This window comes from Lissotriton vulgaris, chromosome 9 (assembly GCF_964263255.1).
Source record: "Lissotriton vulgaris chromosome 9, aLisVul1.2, whole genome shotgun sequence".
Lineage (NCBI taxonomy): Eukaryota > Metazoa > Chordata > Amphibia > Caudata > Salamandridae > Lissotriton > Lissotriton vulgaris.
In genome coordinates, this window is record NC_141697.1 from 229,260,352 (window position 1) to 229,275,070 (window position 14,719).

Consider the following 14,719-nt stretch of genomic DNA (forward strand, 5'->3'; position numbering starts at 1 on the left):
TAATTGAAAAAATGGAGGAACAGTGTATAATACCTCCAGAACGAGTCATTCGTGCAACCCTGCGTGAGACTGAAGAGAATCCAATTCATCAGGAAATCACTCCAAGTGACATGGAAGAGTGGGTGGCACAAGATTCTTGAAGAGAAATTAGAGAACACTTGCCCTATCATGATGGGGCCTGTATTTGCCCACTCAAGAATTACAGGTCAAGGCTTTGAAGGAGTGTCATGATCATCATCTATCTAGACATAAAGACATACAAAAGACTATAGAACTGATCAAACAACATTTTTGGTGGCCTAAAATGAACAAAAATATTCAACAGTATGTGTCTAGTTGTGAGCTGTGTGCAAGAGGAAAACCGAGTAGACATTTACCAGAAAGCCTCTTACAGCCCTTACCCAATCCCCACACCCCTGGCACACAGTGACCTTAGATTTGATTGTAGATTTACCATCCAGTCAGGGTTTTGATACCATTTTTGTTTGTGTAGATGCCTACAGTAAGATGGCTAGATTTATTCTTTTAAAGGGGGTCCCAACGGCAAAAAGACTAGCACAGGTTTTTAGTCAACACATAGTGAGAGCACATGACATTCCCAAGGTATTGATTTCTGATGTGATTCGCAATTTCTTTCTCAATTTAGGAGGCCCTTTGCCAAGAAGTTGTGAATTGAAACTAGATACTCCACCAGTTTTCACCCTGAGACAGATGGGCAAACAGAGAAGGTTAATCAAGAGTTAGAACAGTATCTAAGATTATATTTGTTAGATCAAGAGGGAGATTGGCCAGAGCATTTATGGACTGCAGAATTTGCATTTACCAATGCCAAGAATACTTCCACAGGGTTTTCTCCTTTCTTCTTGAATACGGGTAGACATCATCATTTATTGTTAAGTTTCCACAAAGCAGATGTCCCTGCAGTTAAAGACTTAGTACAGCACATGACACAAATACATAATTCAGCAATGACTAATTTAACTAAGGCAAAAGAAAGTTCTAAGTACTATGCCGATAAAAAGAGGAGGAAGGAATTAGAATTCAGTAATGGAGACAAGGTTTGACTAAGTACAAAAAACCTGAGAATGAAGGGAAACAGAAAGTTTCAATCAAAATTCGTAGGGCCATATGAAAAAGAGAAAAGGGTAAACGCAGTATCTTACAAATTGAACCTACCAGTTGGTTGGCAGATACATCCAGTTTTCCATGTCTCTTTGCTAAAGAAGGCAGTCAAGGGTCTCAGGAAGCATGCACCTCTCTCCCAGGTACAAACTGAACAAGGAACAGAATTTGGAGTAAAACAGATCCTAGACTCAAAAGAAAAGATAGGGCAGCTCTACTATTAAATAGATTGGTTGGGTTTCAGTCCTGAAGAGAGGTCATGGGAATTGTCTTCTGAAGTGCATGCTCCTCGGTTAGTTAGAGCATTTCATAAAAGGTATCCTTGCAAACCCCGGCCCGAATAATCTGCTTTACGAGGGGGTACTGTCAGAACCCGCTGCCATTCAGTCATGAACAAGAAATAAGTGAATGTATTTATTCATAAAATCCCTCGCAGTGTAAGACAAATCGGGCTAGGTAGTGCAAGGAGAAATTCCAAGATGGCTGCACTCAGAAAAGGTCAGCAGTCTAGTGCATCTCCCTGCCCCCAGGTGCATGCATCGGAATGTCCAAGAATGTTGCCACTGAAATCTCGCACTTCACCTGAGATTCCAGAGGATTAGGCAGCATATCTTGAAGCGGCGTGCGTCATGTGAAATTCCTGAATTCAAGTTACTGAGAGTCTTCTGACTAAAGTAAGACTGATCCTTGATTTATTTGTGGTGCTTGCGAGTTTAGAGCTTTAATTAAGCACAAGGGAAGTCTTGTGAGGAACCTTATATTGTGAGCACGAGAGAATTGGCACATTTTGTTTAAAAGCGCATGTTATTTTATGGAGCTTCGCAGTGAAGTTAAAAGCCCAGGGCTTATTATTTCATTTTACAAGGTGAAAAATCTGTGTTTGCATCAGAAGAGCAGTATCGAGTTACCAGCAGTTGCTTTTGCTTTCCTTTGACTGAACATGTATTTTTAGAGGTTTAATTACGCAAACAGTTTATTAGCAAGTTCAACAGAAAGCGATCAAAGGTTATTGCTTCAATTATTAGTAAACGTTACCGTCTCACAGGAATACTTACCCACAGCTGAGCTTATTTCTGAAGTTGTAGTGAAGCCCGAGTTTTATTAGTGCTGTAAAAGAAAACACATTCAAACGTCAGAGAAAAGAATTACAATTAGTGGTTTATATAAATACAAGGAAAAAAGGAGAGTTGCTTGAGGTAAGAATAGGAGCCAAAAAAGGTAAAAGAATTTGAAACAAAGGATTAACAGAGATAATAATGGGTTAATTTTTATAATCGCAGAGAAAATTAGAATACGTAGCAGTTTTAATAGAAGAAAAGCAAACCCCCTTTTAGAAAAGAAGCAGTAGCCAAGTGAAAGCGAAGTGGGTAATACTAATATAGAGAACTAGAGCTTAATGATTAGGAATGGTAAGAGTAATGTATATTTAACACCTGTATTACAGCTTCACCCAAAGAATCAAAAAGAAGACAGAGAGAGCAGGACGAGAGTCCGAAGAGGGAAAAAAACCTGATGAAGGCTTGGCAGTCTCTTCTCTGTCTCATACACCTCCCCCCGAGGGTTTCTTGCTGAGCAAGTATAAAATTTGGCGGCAGGAAAGTCTTGGAGAGGCATTGGGATCAGACTTCATTCTACTCCCTTGCAAGTGGCCTAATGGCGCTCTGACATCTGTAGTGATATTCAGAAATGTTCCACAAAGCATATTTGTTGAGTGCTTTGGGATTCTGTACTGGTTGAAGTCTTTCATTGACTTTGAGAACAAAGAAAATAAGGGAATAGAATACTTTCCCTCTTTGATCCTAAGGGACTGGAATCACTGTTGCTTTGCCTAATAGTGGTTGGATTCCCAGAAGCATGGCATAGCTTTTGATTGTTCTTTTAACAATTGGGTAGAAATAAAACTGTCCTGCAGAGCACTGTGGAAGAGCAGAGTATGATAACCATTAGGTCCATTACACCATTACCTCACTGACTGTAAAAGTTCCTTAACCCTGCCCCAACTTTTGTACCAACTAACAAGTAGGCATTACTGGAGTTGTTTTTAAGTATTTGGTTTGTGTGGTCACATTTTTCCTGCAAATGCTGCCCTGGACCATTAGCCTGGCCCGAAAGGGTCGCTTAAAAATAAAAGATTTCTTCCCAGAAGAAACTTGAAACAGTTTAATGATTTTTTTTTCTTGTACAGCATTTTGTATCATCTGATCTAATTCAGGAACGAAAAGCTTCTGTCCCTTGAACGATAACTTCTGAATCAGATTTTATTGACTGGGCTAGAGTATCCATAATTGCGTCCAAAATGGTCTGCGGCTTCCTATAGATGCTCCGGCTGAAGATGTTGCAGCACACAGACTGTTAAAAGTGACATCTGACAACATTGAGATACCAGTTCCATATTAGACAGTATGGTTGTAGGTTCCTCTTGGCTTGAATACAGTTGTTAGACTTAACGTAATTGGCGTGGGTCTCCCTTCCATTTTTGCTGTTGTCTCATCGGTTTTATAAAAAAAAATTTAAACAGTTTTTATTGTTAGAAACAAACTGCAGCAATTATGACATTACATCTACACCCTGACTGGGTAATACAAGAAGTCGGCATTACATTATGACTTTCAATCCATCCGGAGCACAAAGGATTATAATCTATTTACAGTTTAACAGTTACTATGAGGGTTGCAACTATGCCCCTGGGTAAGGGAACACCACCAGTTCTCATTGATTTTAATTGTCCTGTGTCCATGCCATCATCACCCCATCTTCCTCCTCCAACATTAAGAGTCTCTCCCTCCTGAGTTTCACTGTGGGAGAAATACAAATCTCACCCCTGTATTTGTTTCAGTGTCCCCGTTTATGATCCCATTTTCGTGGGCAACCTCTTCCTTTATACACAGTTTCTCAGCTATCATGTCGTAGTCCATGTCTTTTGCCCAGTCCCGTAACAGTGGTATAGTGCCCACCCCCCACTTCTGGGCAATGTTCCGTTTTGCTATACTCCACCCCATAGAGGCCCACGATTGTTCAGCTTGTATGAGGTCAGTTGCCTCCCAGATATTGAGGAGACATAGTGTGAGAGAAGGCTGTATGGGTTTGTCACAATACCTCATTAATTGTTGGGTGACATCTATCCAGTATTGTTGAACGTGAGGACATTCCCACAGGATGTGCATGAATGCAGGGCTAAAAAAATCCACTCGACCGCTCGCATATGCGAGCTAAATTTAAAAAGGTCGAGCTGTTTTTAGGTCCTACTCCCCCTTTCTGGCGAGTAGGAAGACAAGCTAACTTTTGTCCTCGGTCTGTGAAAACTGAGCAAATGTGCCAAGAGAACAAGATTTAAAGGCATTTTTATTGCTCACAAAGTTAATGTGCAATAAAGATGCCTTTAAATCTTGTTATCTTATCACACTTGCTCTGCTTTCGGAGACAGAGGTCAAGTAGGTTGGAGTTAGGTCGAGGAGATTTTTCAAAGTACTAGTCCTACAGGACTAGTACCATTTTTGGGATTTTTCGAGACCTGGAATGTACCAGTTTGGTTACAATGTCGGAGGCAGAGTGTATTGCGTCTCCTACCTAACCTAAATAACAGTGTGGCGTCAAAGTATACACAATGGAGAATCTTGAGCTGGACTAGCCGCAGCCGCATCGGAATGGCTGCCTCACGGGGAGAGGCCGGTGCCTCTATCCAGTCCTCGTCGGCCATAACCCCCAGGTCAATCTCCCATTTCGCTCGCAGCTTCCGCATTGGGTCGGTCCGATTATCAATCAATTTCTTATAAGTGAAGGAAATGGCGTTGTGGTCTATTGGGTCGAGCATTAGTCTATCCTCAAGAGGAGAGGAGTCCGGCAGGGGATTATCACTAGGTAGGGCAGAGTCAATGGCATAGCTGATCTGAAGATAACGGAAGTACTCCGACAGTGCTAGTTGATATTTGAGTTGGAGGTCCACAAAGGAAGCCTACTTGCCCTTAACCCACATATCACCCACAGTGGAGATCCCGATCATGTCCCATTTATCAAACCCCACACAGGCACTGAATCTGCCCAAGATATCAGGTTCCCACAGAGGGGAAGCCTTTTTAAGGCGCCCACGCCAACCCATCTGCCCCTGGACATCATGCCACACTTCCACTGTACGGGCCGTGGGGCCTCTGAGGCATAATTTTCTGTGGTTTGTGTACATTGCTCTGCTGTAGCCTCCCTTTCCCATTAGCCAATGGTCGGTGTGGTAGCTGGGATCGTCATGCAGCCCAAACACCTATTGATGGCAGTGAGCTGCGAGGCCTGATAGTAGAGGCGAATGTCTGGCAGCCAAATACCCCCATCGTACCATCCCATAGTGAGTTTATTTATGGCTATCCGGGGTGGTCTGTTATCCCAAAGTAAGTCTCTTACTGCTGCGCCGATCTTTAAGAAATAGGCGTTAGGAGCCGGAGTGGGAGTATTTTGCAAGGCATAAAGCAAGGGTGGTATGGCGAGCATCTTGAATAGAGACGCACATCCCAGAAGAGTGAGGGGAAGTGTCTTCCAATGGAAGACACCTGACTTAAACCTCTTTAGCGGTCCCAACACATTGTGTTCATAAAATAGTGTTGCATCCGTTGTTATAAAAATGCCATGGTATCGAAAACCACGGGACACCACAGGAATGTTATAACCTCGAGGGCTTTGCGGGGGGTCTCACCAGAGAGAATACATCTGGGATTTGGACCAGTTTATCTGGTATCCAGAGTGCCCCCCAAATATATGGAACATATGAAGTACTCGACGAAGTGTTGGCGTAAATAACAAGGACCCCCTGTTTAGACAACTGAATTTGTTATACAGGGAAAATAGACAATGTAAGAAAAACAAGCGATTAAGTAACGTAGCCAGGGAGAGAAAGCATGTAAGAAGCATAGTGAAAACATATTAATTCAAAAACATGTTTTTGAATTAATATGTTTTCACTATGAATATGTATACCTATGAATAAATTCTATTTTGTATTTTTTAATTAGTTGTTGTGCTTCTTACATGCTTTCTCTCCCTGGCTACGTTACTTAATCGCTTGTTTTTCTTACATTGTACTCGACGAAGTGAGCACGCTGGTGAGGCAAGATAGTGCAGAATATCGTCCGTATATAGTGATATATGGTCCTCATGATCATTCTTCCACTTAATACCTCTGATGCCCGGGTCCCCCTAATCCAAACCGCCAGAGGTTCAAGTACTAGGGTAAAAAGGAACGGCGATAACTGGCATCCTTGCCTCTTGCCACAACAAAGGGGAAAAGAGGTGAAGCGATGATTGTTCACCGAAACGTGTGCCATGGGTTGCGTGTAAAGTAATCTAATCCATTCAAGCAACTTGGGTCCGAGCCCTATCCAGGTCAGAACCGCAAACAAATATTCCCATGCCACGGTGTTGAATGCCATTTTTCGTCGAGCGCAAGCAAGATCCCTTCTTCCTCCAACTTATCTACCCGGACCAGAGTGCCCTGAACTCGACGCAAGGTTCGTGCCATATTTCGACCCGGCATGAATCCTGATTGGTCCGAGTGGACCAGGTCAGTGAGATAAGGAAGCTGACGATTAGCCAACTGTTTGGCCAAAATTTTGGCCTCCACTGTAATCAGCGATATGAGTCGGTACATCTTATCTGTTTTTGCTGGTTTAGATGGTTTGGGCACTTTGCTAATGCTGTTCAGTACCAAAGTACAAGTGCTCCCGTGTGTAAATTGTTGTTATGGATTAGTGCCTCCATGATTGGTTATTTGATTTACTTGTCAGACTCTATTACAGTGCACCGTGTGTACCCAGGGCCTGTAAATCAAATGCTGCTGGTGAGCTTGCAGCACTAATTGTGCCACCCACAGAAGCAGCCTGTAAAATGTGACTCAGGCCTGCCATTGCAGAGCCTATATGCAGTCTGGGACTGCCATGTCGACTTGGCAAGTAAACACACTTCCCAGTCCCTTAACCGTCCCTTTTCTACATGTAAGTCACCCTTAAGGTAGGCCCAAGGTACCCCTGTGGGCAGGGTGCATTGTATGTGAAAGGTAGGACATGTCCTGATGTGTACGGCATGTCCTGATACTGAAATACTGCCAATTTCGTGTTTCACTATTGCATGGCTATCTGTTCCAATAGGCCAGAATGGGCAGTTAGTTTATAACATCTTATAAACATAACTGGCCCTAGGAACAAGATAAGAAAATAGTTTAGTATGCATGAACTCAGAATGTTAAAGTGCATCTTTTACTGAGGGTGATTTTTACATTCTGTGTTTGAAAATACCACTTTTAGAAAGTGAGTATTTTCTTGCCTAACCATCCAGTGTGCCTCTGCTATGTGTGTGTATTGCATGTATCGCTTGTGAGTGACAGGGGCTGGAGGAGGGCAGCGGCTCCGGCAGTCTGATGAGTCAGGACTGGGCTGAATGGACCTGGGTTGAATTTAGAGTAGGGGGAGAAGATTTCCTTTCAACTGCTTGGGCCAGGTCTGCTTTCAACAATGCTGTCTCCACCTCCTGCTAGGAAGCTGCACCAGTGAGGACAGAATTGTTTTTTACTTCTTCACAGATACTCTCTGCCTTTCAGAGAACAAAGAATTTGTGTGTATAAAAAGGGGGATCTAGACCCCAGAACTTTGAATCACTTCTGGGAAATGAAGCGGAAACCTTTGCCAAGGTGAAGAGCTGGATAAGCTGAGGAGGAATACTGTCCCTGTGCTGTTTGCTGTCTGGGGTTGGCCTGCAGTGACTGCTTGCTGCCAAGGAAAGGAGAAGAAGGACTTTGCTGTTTGCTTTGTCACCTGCTTGAAGAAAAGTTCTCCAAAGGCTTGAAACTGAGCTTGCCTCCTGTCTGAAGTCTCAGGGACACAAAAACTTCACCACCAGCTCCCCGGAATTTCCTTGCTGGGAATTCTAACCTGCAAAGAGGTGCCTGCTGCTGTTTAGGACCTCTAGACCTCTAGAGACTGTCGCTGGGACCTGGAAGATCGACGCAATGAGAAGAAGTGTGTCGCATCCGCACCGATTCCTGACGCCTCGCCGAGCCACGGGGAAGAAGCGTGCCACATCCGCAGTTGGCTCCGACGCCTCTCAGAGCAACCAGGAAGAACCGCGCTGCATCCACACGGGTCTCCACACATCACTGAGAAGACCGTCACAGCACCTGCTGTGCGGCTGCTGAAGATCACGCATCGTACAGGCCCATTGCGTCGCATTAAGCCGCCATTTTGTTGCTTCACACCGGATTGTCGCCACGCTTCGAGGCGCCATCTTGTCGCATCATAACCGGAACGCAGTAAGAAACAGACCCATCCCCTCCTCTCCGGTAAGGAACAGACGCATCGCCTCCCCTGCGCTGCAGTAAGGAACAGACGCATCGCCTCTCCCGAAGCAAGGAACCAACGCATTACCTTCCCTGCGACCCTTTTGTTTGTTTTGCATGACACATCTAAGGTACTTTGTGATAGAAGCTAATTAACTCAGTGTTTCCCAGTTAATAGGGTAGTGCGGCGAGGGTGTGTTCCAGCCCCTACCCTATTCTCCCTATTTATAAATAAGGTAATCTCTTACTAAACCAACTTTCCATCTGATGCTCCAACTCTTGCCGGATCTAGGGTTCCACTTCTAATGATTGCAGATGATACTCTAATCTTGTCCAAAACACAATCTGGTCTGCAACGTGCCCTAGACAGATTTACTGTTTTCTTCAATGACCATGAACTGGTAATTAACGTAGACAAGACAAAGTTTGTGGTGCTGCATAAACACAAAACATTAAAGGGAAGAGTGGTAATGAATAATGCACCTTTGGAACAAACAGATACCTTTATCTACCAAGGAGTAACTATGGGTAGGAGGATGAACTGGAAACCCCAGTTAGATTTGCTAGTCCTCAGGCATAATCAGCTAGCAGGAGCTTTACCAAAAGAACACCGGCTTTCACATACTAAACTGGTGGGGCCCGCACTAGCTATGTATAATGGTAAATTCAGAGCATCCATAATCTATGGTGCAGAGCTCTGGGGATTCGATAACTTATCTCCCCTAGTTGTTGCACAAAACAAGTTCTTACGATCGTTAACCGCCCTGCCCCAATCTACTCCTTTCAAGCCCCTACTGTTAGACTTAGGTTGTACTCCGTTGGATGAGGATGCGGGATTTAGACCCCTATCCTACGGGAGAAGGCTGTGGACGACACCAGAGCTAGCATCTTATGCCAATGCAGTAATGTATATTAGGAAAGCAGACATGTCTTCGAAAATCATATGGTTGCAAAAGCTTAAGGGCACATTGCTTGACATGGGCCTTGGCCACCTGTGGGATGACCCAATAGGGAACTAATTTCCTAATAAAAACAAGCACAAAGCACTCTACTGGGACATGACCAGTAGGAAAACTTTGTCTCGGGTGAGTAGCAGCTCCCTAACTGGCATTCTTATGGAGCATAAGCTGGTCACAAGAGTAGAAGCTTATTGGAACTCTTTCACAAGAAGTTATATCACCAATTTAGAGTGGGCACTCTACGTTGAAATCTTTCACTGCAAAATGGAACGATGCTCTAGATACTCATTGTCCCACATGCCCCTCTATGATAGAGATGATAGCTCATGTACTGTTTGTGTCCCCAGCATATATTGGTCCATGTGACAGGTGGCTTAAGCCGAAATGCTCTACTCTTGGCACCAGATCTTATGAGATTGCTTTGCCTATTTTGAAAACTAATACTCACGAAGACATAGCAATTGCCATGGCAACATTTCTTAGCTGGACCTGGGCATTACGTAGAACAAATCTGGAGACTGACACAGTATCCCTACCGTCTTCTTAATTATGTACATCTGGATGAGCGGTCCGTCTCTATGATAGAATCCTGAGTAAATTATCTTCTCTATGTTTTTTTTCTTTTTAACTCTAAACTATTAAATTATTATGGTTTGGATTTTAATTGTTAGATACATGTTAGGAAAATCTTCGATAATGATGATATTTAATCTTGCACTGAACTGAATGATTTTATGGCATGGATATGGATAACATACCTTTTTATCTTTTGTAATTCATATATATATATTTTCTAGGGATTTTACTGTTATGTTTCTCTTTTTTATCATTTCTACATGCCAACACAATATTTTATGACACTTTCTATATTTGTATTGTGTCTTTTATGATTGAAATTATCGAATAAAGACTAACTTGAACTGAACTGAGAGAAGTGTCGCATTTACAACTTGCATTGAACTGAACTATTTCTACCATTTGAAAGCCTTATTTTTAATACTGTATTGTGGATTTTTGTTGTTTAGTCTTGTTTAGATGAAGATTACTTATTTTTCTAAACTGGTGTGGTGTTCATTCATTCAATAACTTTATTATGGTCGCAAAGGACCATAAAAGTGCATAATAAAATACATACATAGAAGATTTTTAAAATAATAAATACCAGTAGAAATACAAGTTCAAATTAATCTTTAAAACACAAATTTGGAGAGTTACAACTATAACTCTATCCCATGGCAGAACACTGGATTAAACATTAAACTCATTAGCGAAATAATTCATTACATTTTAAAACAGTAATAGTTCCTAATGGCCCATTACATCGTTAATAAAATTTCTACGTCTATACCACATTCCGTACAAAAAAGGCGAAACAGCAAAGATGATGGGGGCGGGGGGGGGGGGTGTGCATCGTATTTTAGGACTCTGGATGCTTGGGCACACTGGCGGAAGCCTAGGTTTCTGCAAATTGGTATCACCCAACATTTGCGTGGACCTTGATACGCTGGGCAAAAGAAAAGAACGTGGGTTTCATTTTCCAGATGGTGTTCATTTGTAGTGTTTTCACTGTGTTACTGTATGTGTCCACAAATGCTTTACACACTGCCTCTGAGATAAGCCTGTCTGCTCGTGCCAAGCTACCAAGGGGGTGATCAGTGGCGATTTTAGGAGTGTATCCTCCTTACTCTGACTAGAAGCAAGGGCCCTTACTTGGACAAAGGTACCTACCTCTGCCAACTAGAGACCCCCATTTCTAACATTGGTGGTCAGCAGTGGAATTTGGACTTGCATTTGTGATTTACATACAGTGATTGGTGTACACTATTAGTGAGTGCTGACAATTACGCAACCACATACATTTTGGTAGAATTTTTCCTTGGAATTTGTTTTTTTTTTGCATCTTGAGAACTGCCAATTTTCAGCATGAGCAAACAAGGATCCATTGCATCTGTTGATATTGAATTTGAAGAAGAGAGGGTTGATACCTACACTGTGTCACAACTTAAAACCATCGGGTAAAAAATGTAAAATCTTCATAAGAGGCCTCATCAGGAAGGAGGAGTTCCAAAAGGCACTGAGGACCTGGTTGGAAGCAAAGAATGCCAGTGGGCAGACAGAGGATCCTATGGTGGAGGGATAACATTTAGAAGGGCAGCAGGACGGGTTAGTTGACCAAACGTAGAGGGGAGTGCCTCCCAGGGAGGGCAGCAGTGTGTCTTCAAAGAGTCTGTCTCCAGAAGAGTTGCAGGACAGGGAGAAAAGCAGAGTGTATGAGATGGAGCTTGCTAAGCTCAAACTGGGGAGCCAGGGTGACATAGAGAATAAGAAATTGGAGTTGGAGAGCAAGAGATTGGCCATGGTGGAAAATAATATGCTTTTAGAGCATGAGAGAGTGTTGAGGGAGCTGGCGCTGAAGACAAAGAACTTGGAGATCACTCCCTCTGGTGGCAGCACACCAGCACACCGTCAGTGCCTGTAGAAGGAAAAGTATATATTCCCAAGGATGTGATTAAGGATTTCAAGAAGCACGAGGACATCGGGCAGTGGTTTAAGGCTTATGAGGTAGCCATGATGTCCCATAGAATCCCTGAGAGAGATTGGGAAGCGGTGTTTTGGGGCCGCTTCATGGGTGAAGGAAGGGAAACCTTGCTAGTATTGCCCAAAGAGGATCAGGTGTCCTATGCCCCCATGAAGGAAGCCTTAGTAGCCAGGTTTGGGTTGAGCCCAGAGCTTTATAGGCGGAAATTTAGAAATTGCAAGAAGCTGGGGTCTAGCACCTGGGTGGAATATGTGTCTTTTTTTTGCAGAACATTGAATGGTTGCGTGAAGGGTAGCAAGGCAAATGATTTTCTGGCGCTCTATGATTTGATTGCATTGGAGCACCTGTCCAGTAATTGTTTTCCAGAGCTACGCCAGCACCTGATTGATAGTAAGCAGACTGATCCCAGGAAGCTTGCTATGGAGGAGGACCGCTGGGTCAGTACCAGAGTCCACAAGGGTTTTTTGGAAACTCTGCCAAAGGTGGGCAGGCACCCCATTAGAAGAGTGGGGGGACAAGGGTAAACAAAAAGACTTACAAAAAGTGCCCCAAAGTAATCCCAAAGGGAACCAAGGTAAGCGTTCCCAGCCTCCCGCTGACAAAAGACCATGGGCCCAGCCAGGTAAGCCTGTGCAGAAGGGTCCTAAAACCTGTTTTAGCTGTGGTCAGGTGGGCCACTTCAAGGGAGATCCTAAGTGTCCCAAACCAGTTACCACTGCACCCACTGGTGCACCGCCCCGGGAAATGGCTAGTGTAGCCTTGGGGAGGAGATGGGTGCCCAAGGTGGGTAGGGTCCCGCAGAGATGTCCCTGTTCTCTTTAGGAGACAGTGAGATGGTCCCTAGGGCTCATCTGCCTGACAACACTAAAAAGTACAGAAAGTGGGTGACCATCAACAGCCATAGTGTGGAGGCTCTGAGAGACATTGGAGCCAGTGTGACAGCTGTCAGTTGTCGGCTGGTGTCTGAAGAGCAGGTGGTCTCAACACATTCTACCCTGTAGTTGCCGCTGTCAATTCAGAATGCCTTTGCAAAGTGGTACAGGTTCCCTTTGAGTGGGGGGTCTCAGGTGCCTTGAGAGTAGCTGTTAGGCTAGCCATGCCTGTTGACTGTCTGCGAGGCAATGATTTGGAGAGCTCCCCCTGGGCGAAGTTGGAGCAGTTGTCTTATTTGGAGATGTTGGGTCTGCCTGAGTGAGCATGTGTGACCACTCGATCAATGGCAGCCAGTAAGGGCATTCAAGAGGACCAGGAGCCTGAAAGAGTGGCCCAGGTGCCTGCCTTAAAAAGAAGAGGCAGGGGGCAATGGAAACCGGCCCGAAGTTCCCACGGTCCAGGAGGAGGCAAACCTTGAGGGGGATGCAAACGGAGCCTACATGGGAACAAGTGGCTGAACTGGGGGACCTGCCTGAGCTGACTCATTGGCAGCAGGAAGGAGGCCCCTCCAGGGAAGAGTTCTGCGAGGAGCAGAAGAAGTGCCCTTCTCTTGTGGGGTTGCGGCAACAGGCTGCAGGCCAGTCATCAGTTGATCAGTCTGGATCACTTTGGATTTACTGGGAGAATGGTCTCCTGTTAAGTGAGCCTAAGGTTGCTGAGCCTGGGTCAGCCCTTGTGCTGGTGGTACCGCAGCTCTTCAGAGTCTTCCTTCTAGGTCTGGCTCGTGGTGTGCCTTTAGCAGGACATTTGCGGGAAGACAAGACCTCTGAAAGGCTTGTCACCCACTTTTACTGGCCCCAAATGTGCAAGAGTTCATATACTCATTGCAGGACCTGTCAGAATTGCCAGGCAAGTGGTAAGACTGGCAGGAAGCACAAGTCTCCTCTCCGACCTTTCCCTGTTGTCAGCCCCTATTTGAAAGGGTGGGCATTGACATTGTGGGACCTCTGACTCCCAAGACAGCCACAGGCAACAGGTTCATCCTGGTCCTGGTGGACCATGCCATCCGGTACCAGGAAGCCATCTCTCTCTGCACTATGATGGCCCCCGTGGTGGGTTGTGCATTCATGGGGATTTTCTCCTGTGTGGGGTTCCGCCAGAGAGGTGGTTTCAGACCTTGGTACCAACTTCATATCTAAGTTTATGAAGTCCCTGTGGCAGGAGCGTGGTGTAACCTATAAGTTCACCACTCTTTACCACCCCCAAGGTAATGGGCTGGTTGAGAGATTCAACCGGACCCTGAAGGGCATGATTATGGGTCTTGACGAACCCATGAGGCGTAAGTGGGACGTCCTCTTGCCATGCCTTCTGTTTGCTTACGGAGAGGTACCACAAAAGTCCTTAGGGTTCAGGCCCTATGAACTGCTGTACGGCCATCCTGTAAGAGGACCTCTGAGTTTGGTGAAAGAAGGCGGGGAGAAAGCTCCCAGTAATCCTCCCCAGGATGTATATAGCTACATGCTGGCCTTCAGAAACCAGACTAGGCATTTCAGACAACTCGCTAAGGCGAATCTGGAAGCCAGCCAGGAAGAGATGAAACGGTGGTATGATCAGAATGCCACTCTGATCAAGTTTCCGCCTGGACAAAAAGTTTGGGTCATGGACCCAGTGGAGCCTTGTGTGCTCCAGGATAAGTGGACTGGACCATTTGTGGTGGTGGAGCGCAAGAGTGACTTCACATACTTGGTGGACTTGCAGTCTCCCAGGAACCCCTTGGGGGTTCTGCATGTGAACCGCCTGAAGCCTCACTTGGAGAGGTCATGCTCCTAGCAACAGATGCTGGAATGAAAGAGAAGACTGAGCCTCTTCCTGACCTCCTATCTGCAAAGGAGCAAGATGGGACAGTGGATGGTGTGA